The 6,000-nt window shown below is 39.3% G+C and overlaps 1 protein-coding gene across 2 annotated transcripts in view; it reads left to right on the forward strand.

Moving 5' to 3' along the window:
• Positions 1-6,000, forward strand: part of kirrel3b (kirre like nephrin family adhesion molecule 3b) — a 208,461-nt gene that overhangs the window by 134,405 nt on the left and 68,056 nt on the right. The gene's annotated exons all lie outside the window — the stretch shown is intronic.

Raw genomic sequence — 6,000 nt, forward strand, 5'->3', positions numbered from 1 at the left:
AAGTGTGGTTGTCATTCGAGAAGTCCACATGGTGCCGCTTTATCAGAGAAAAGTGTGAATAAATTTTATTGCATCTATAAAAGAGACAAAAGATTATTACTACATTTATGACATGTGGCAGACACCCTTATCCAGAGTGACTAACATTTTATCTATTTTCTTTTATACAACTGAGCAATTGAGGGTTAAGAGCTTTGCTCATGGGACCAGTAGTGGCAGCTTGGTGGATCTGGGATTCAAACTCAAAACCTTCTGATTGGTAGAACTGAACCTTGACCGCTAGGCTACCACATGCCCTACTACTTAAATAGATGGAGTGATATTAGATAGTATAGTTTAATAGTGAAGGTGTTAATGCCCTTCTGGCTACATGCCATATTTTCTCTATAATACAAAACATGGCTTTATGTATTTTTTACTATTTTTCTATTGGCCCACAAAGAAAAAAAAAAAAAGGAGTATATCTGCATCTAGATACTTTCCACATGCCCGGTTTCCCCTTCAGTTTATTTGTGCTTTTTGTCCAGTTTGGACATTACCACCAAAGGTCCTTACAGATTACAAAGATACAAATTCAGGATATTTATTATACATTTTAAATGCATCCCTTAATGAGCAAGCCAGAGGTGATATTAGTGAGGGAAAAGCTCACTGAATCCTATGAGACAGAAACCTTGAAAGGAACTAAAGGAAACCCATCCTCATCTGGGTGACACCATCTGGGTGAACTGTGTTTTTATTGTAGAAATTTTAAATGTATTGGAATAACATGAAGTTTGTTAAAGATATCAACTGTTGAAGTGATGTAAAGTATGTGAAGCCTAGTGGATAAGGTGTTGGGCTACCAATTGGAAGGTTGAGAGTTCGATCTCAGGTCCACCAAGCTGCCACTGTTAGGCCCCCGAGCAAGGCCCTTAACCCTCAATTGCTCAGTTGTATAAAAAAAGTGAGATAATGTAAGTTGCTCTGGATAAGGGCGTCTGCCAAATGCTGGAAATGTAATGTAATGCTTTTCTGTCAGCTTTCCCTTCCTCTCTTGTATCATTGAAACAAACTGATGCTATGGCTAAACTTTAAAACCTTTGTGATTCTCACATCAACTTAGTATAGCACAATTAGCCAAAACGGTGTAAAAACTGACTAGATGACTAGATAAACCTGAACAAACTAGTTCGATGGTGGCAGTAACCAGTTCTGGATTAATTTGTTCTGGAATTAAACGGAAATTTTCTAAAATTTGCCGTCTGCAGTTTTTAAGTACAAAATTGTAGAGCAAACTGCAGCTTCATTAAGAGCAAACATCTAAGCGGTGCAAGCAACAACAACAACAACAACAACAACAACAACAATAAAGACAGAGGAAGCAATTTCAGGATGTTCCATCATTCTTTTGAGTTTCACTTCACTGCAACATGTTTTTTCTAATCCCTGCTTGGATACAACAGTGAAGTGTGATTCTATCAAAAACGATGAGCAGATACAGTATTAACACGTTGTACTCTTGCTTCTCATGTCTAATACTGACACGTATCACAGTGAAAAAGAAAGCTGTGAATTGGCGGATTGTGGTGCATTACTTTGATAAGCCTACATGCTTTTAATAATACTCTTATAGATAGAAAAGGAGGTTTATAAAGCGGCACAATTCTTTTGGATGCATTTTAAACCGTTTTAATGCTCTTTGCTGCTTAAACTCTGCAGTCGTTTAAGGCACGCCGTGCCCTGAGGAACCCTTCGTTTGGGTCGAGCAGGAGAAGAGCCTGAGGGACTGGTGAAGTGTCAGTCTGCATCTTCTTCATGCCAAAACACACTCGAGAGCTGATTCACTTGAAAATGTGCAGGCTTCCACTTGGACACACACTCTGTCTACTGACAGAGAACACATTAGTTCTGGCGGCGACGGACGTCTCTCTTCGCATGTTCCCTTGCTTAAAATATACCAAGCTGTCGGTTAGAATGACTTTGTTTATTTAGGGAAAGACAGCGAGATGGGAAGAGTTATTGACAAGAGATTAAGGGACACTATTGACAAGAAGATAGCACTTTATCCTTGTAATAGTTCTAACTTTTAACCTTGTATACAGTTACAGTATATTTATACAGTACAGGCTTTTTTAGCATCAAAGAGATTAAACTTTATTTGTTTAACTCTGTCACCAAAGTTAATCAAGTGCTAAAAAGGAAAGATGTATAAGCATTTAACGCTGACAACACATGAAGTGTAACTTCCACACACACATGCACACACACACACACTTGCCAATTTGAGCTTCTTATTTGCGCTCCCATACACACGATAATGTGCAGATCCGAGCCTGGGAGCATTCACGTGTTGGTTTCTCTCCTGCTGCTCATCTCTGCAGTGCTCATCTCTATGGTTTTACCAATTGGCTGTTAGAAGTGAGCATGCTTCTCACTGCGCTGAGTGCCACGCTCAACTGGCATCACAGCTGGCATTCTTACAACATGACAGAGGAGGAGGAGGAAGGCTCAAGATATGGCCATCTGGGCAGTGAAGCAGAAGGCTCACAGATGCGACCGAGCTCAAAAAATGAGAGCGGTTTTCCTCTGGAGCTCATGGCACACTCTTCCTCTCAGTTTATACCCCGTCCAGGTGGTGTATACTGAACATGTCTTCATTGAGAGAAAAAAATAAATAAATAAATAAATCGACCATAAATGACTTCCGGGATCATTTTTCTAATGCAAAAGTACATAGAATTAATAACATATTGATATTTATATTAATTGTAATGAAAATTAGTACTTTATTTTGAACATCTTTTTTCCCTGACCTACAATATACAGTACATGCACTGTTGTTCATTATCAGTACTGATAATGGTGTCTAATGGATTTAGTTTTTACTTCAACTCTGCATACAAAGTGTGATGCAGCAGCGCTTTAATCTTTTATTCTTTATATTATTTACATTTACAGCATTTGGCAGCATTTGATCGTATGCAGAGCGATGTAAAAAAAAGTGTTTTGAAGTCTTTTGGGATGAATACATTAACACTGGTTCACTAGGTTTCAGACTTAGGATACCATCAACCTATGAGGAAAATAAGCGCTAGTTTAAGTGTTCAGGATGTGGTAGGTCTTCACTTGTTGTTTAAAGATAGCCGGTGACTCGGCTTTTCTGAAATCTATGGGAAATTCCACCATCTTGGTGCCAGAACAGGGAAGAGTCCTGCTGTATACCTACCTTTTATCCTAAAGGATGGTGGGACCAGTTGAGCAGTGCTACAAGAGAACCATATCGTTTACCTTCTCAAAGCCAAACTAAGGAACACAAAGGAACACTTAGCCAAAAGGCTTATCTCATAGCTTTTGAAGAACTTTCATGCTAATCATGCTTGTCATGTTGTAAATCACTAACCAGCTCTGTCTGTGCTATAGCCCCTTTTCCTACTCCTTCTTAATGTCTTCTTTTCACCTTACAAGCCCATCTAACCTGTCTAGCTGGATAAGCTAACCGGTATTGGTGATTTAGTGCCTGTGGTTAAGATTGATCTCTGTCCTCTGAGAATAAAACAATGCAAATTTAAGACTCTACTATTGAAGCATCTTTTAAGCCTGCCTGTAATAACTGAGGGCTAGTTTAACAGTGGCCTAGCTGCCTAGCTAGAAAGAATTGCAGAAAGCAATGGAAGTGATTCATGACTGCACCATGTCTATATATTTATATTGAACAAGTGCAGTACTTCTAAAATGCAAAGCATCACCTCAACTAATCTGTTCTGAATTAAAATTCACCTCAGTCTCAGAGGAAATGCTGTAATTAGCCGTTACCCGCTATTAAAATAATTCCGCAGTGGCGGACAGTAATAAGTAGCGATGAACTGGTTTCCTGGTGTTCGTAGAGGTTAGGCAGTGGCTACCCGCAGGAAAGGGTCCTGATTAGATACGTCATAACGGTGAAGTAGAGGATGTGAGAAAGGAGTGGAACAGATTTCAGACAGTGCTTTTGAGGAGATAAAAATGATGAGTTGCATTACTAGTGTCGTGTCCATGCACCCACAATTTTGACATTTATTGAATTAATAAATAAGGAGCATGAACGAAAAGATAGAAGGAAGGACATTTTTTTTTTTTTACTGCTTCGCTCCAGGTATCACCTGACTTTGAAACATGGTAAACAAATCCTTTGGAAATAGTCTACAGCAAATATGTATGCACACAGACAGAACAGCCATTAAAATTAAATAAATATTGCCACTTAAAGGCAAAGTCTAGTAGTCTTAAATGATGAAGTGTGCAATATATGCCATCATAATCCTGGTCCGTTTTTCGTATCTTGATTTAATAATAGGAAGGCAGATCGCAGGATCCGCCGGGGAGAATTTGTATAAATCAATCCGCAGACGTGTGTTTACCTCTTAACAAGCCTATCTATCACATCACACTCGGAGCAGGATAGAAGACGGAGTGACTTTTTTGGCTAATACAATACTTTAACGCTACCGTTCCTATGTTCAATTACATGGTTATGTTATTTTAGCTCAACTAGAAAAGGTGAATTCACTCCTTTTTTTTGTTCTTATCTATAGAAGTCTTGTTTTTCCACGTCTTCTTTTCTCTGCTTGGAATCTGAAAAGGGTATAAGTAGCAATTGTGCTGTCCTCAGATGTCTCAGAGAAAGCTTAAATAACCCCAGCTTTGTCTTCAGATTGGGAAAAAAAGGCTGATATTAGAGACGGCTGAACGGTTCGGCACCACTGCCATCAATCCGCTCCATTACATTTCTCTGCAAGCACGCGTTTTTCTATCCGGCTCAATCTGTATAGGAGTGACAAAACATAGGGCTCACTATTTCTTCATGTGTCAGTGTGTGAGACATAGTAATAAAGGCATGGTACAGTGTGAAATGAAAGACATTTATCCTAGTGCAATGGAGTGGCTCCATTTCTGAAAAGATACATGCATTTACACATCATATTTCCTTAACGTATCACGCTGCAATTCCACAGAAAGAAAATGGCTTACATGATGTCTTGATGGTCCCCATTTCTAAAGCTTTACAGAATACCCCACCACCACCACCACCACCACCAAACCACCCACCGACCCAAACCCCTTCAACATCTTCCATGATCACCCATCAATAAAGACAATATATAAAGTGAGGACTGTCCATTGTGAAGTTCAGGAATTCTCCTAGTTTGATACATTATGACAGAACCACTAAGAGAACTTTATTGATTGAGATTACAGTCTCATAATTTCATCCATCCGATCATTATCACTTAACATTTCATCCTGGTCACAGTGGATCTGCCAATGCTGTGAGGCCAGAACATCCTACATGTACACATTTTTACACTTTCACGCCCTGGGGCTATTTTGCATATGCTTTCTATGCACTGGAATGTTGTAGGGACAAAAAAGGAGAAACCAGAGAAAACCCATGTGATCACATGGAGAACATGCACAGGTTTTTTTTTATTTGTTTATGTTATGTTAAACATTGTTATAGAATAAATAACATAGAAATTAATACAAAATCTTCTCAGTTTTGGCTACAATTTACTTTTTTATCTTCTTCTACTTCCACTTTTGGCTTTTCCCAAAAAGGGGTCGCCACAGTGAATCATCTGTTTCCACCTAACTCTATCATCAGCATCCTCTACTCTTGAACCAATTAACTTCATATCCTCTTTTAACACATTCATGTATCTCCTCTTGATGTAGCCTTCCTCTTGACATCTTACCTGGCAGCTCCATCTCCAACATCCTTCTACCAATATAAACATTTCCCTCCTCTGTACATGTCCAAACCATCTCAATCTATCCACTCTGTCCTTGTCCCCAAAACAGCCATCCTGAGCTGTCTCTCTGATGTGCTCGTTCCTAATCCTGTCCATCCTCGTCACTCCTAAAGAGAATCTCAACATCCTCATCTCTTGTACCTCCATCTCTGCCTCATGTCTTTTCCTCACTGCTACAGTCTCTAACCCATACAGCAGAGCTGCTCTCACTACTGTCTTCTACACCTTT

The sequence above is a fragment of the Tachysurus vachellii genome, chromosome 9 (genome assembly GCF_030014155.1).
Source record: "Tachysurus vachellii isolate PV-2020 chromosome 9, HZAU_Pvac_v1, whole genome shotgun sequence".
Classification (NCBI taxonomy): Eukaryota; Metazoa; Chordata; class Actinopteri; order Siluriformes; family Bagridae; genus Tachysurus; species Tachysurus vachellii.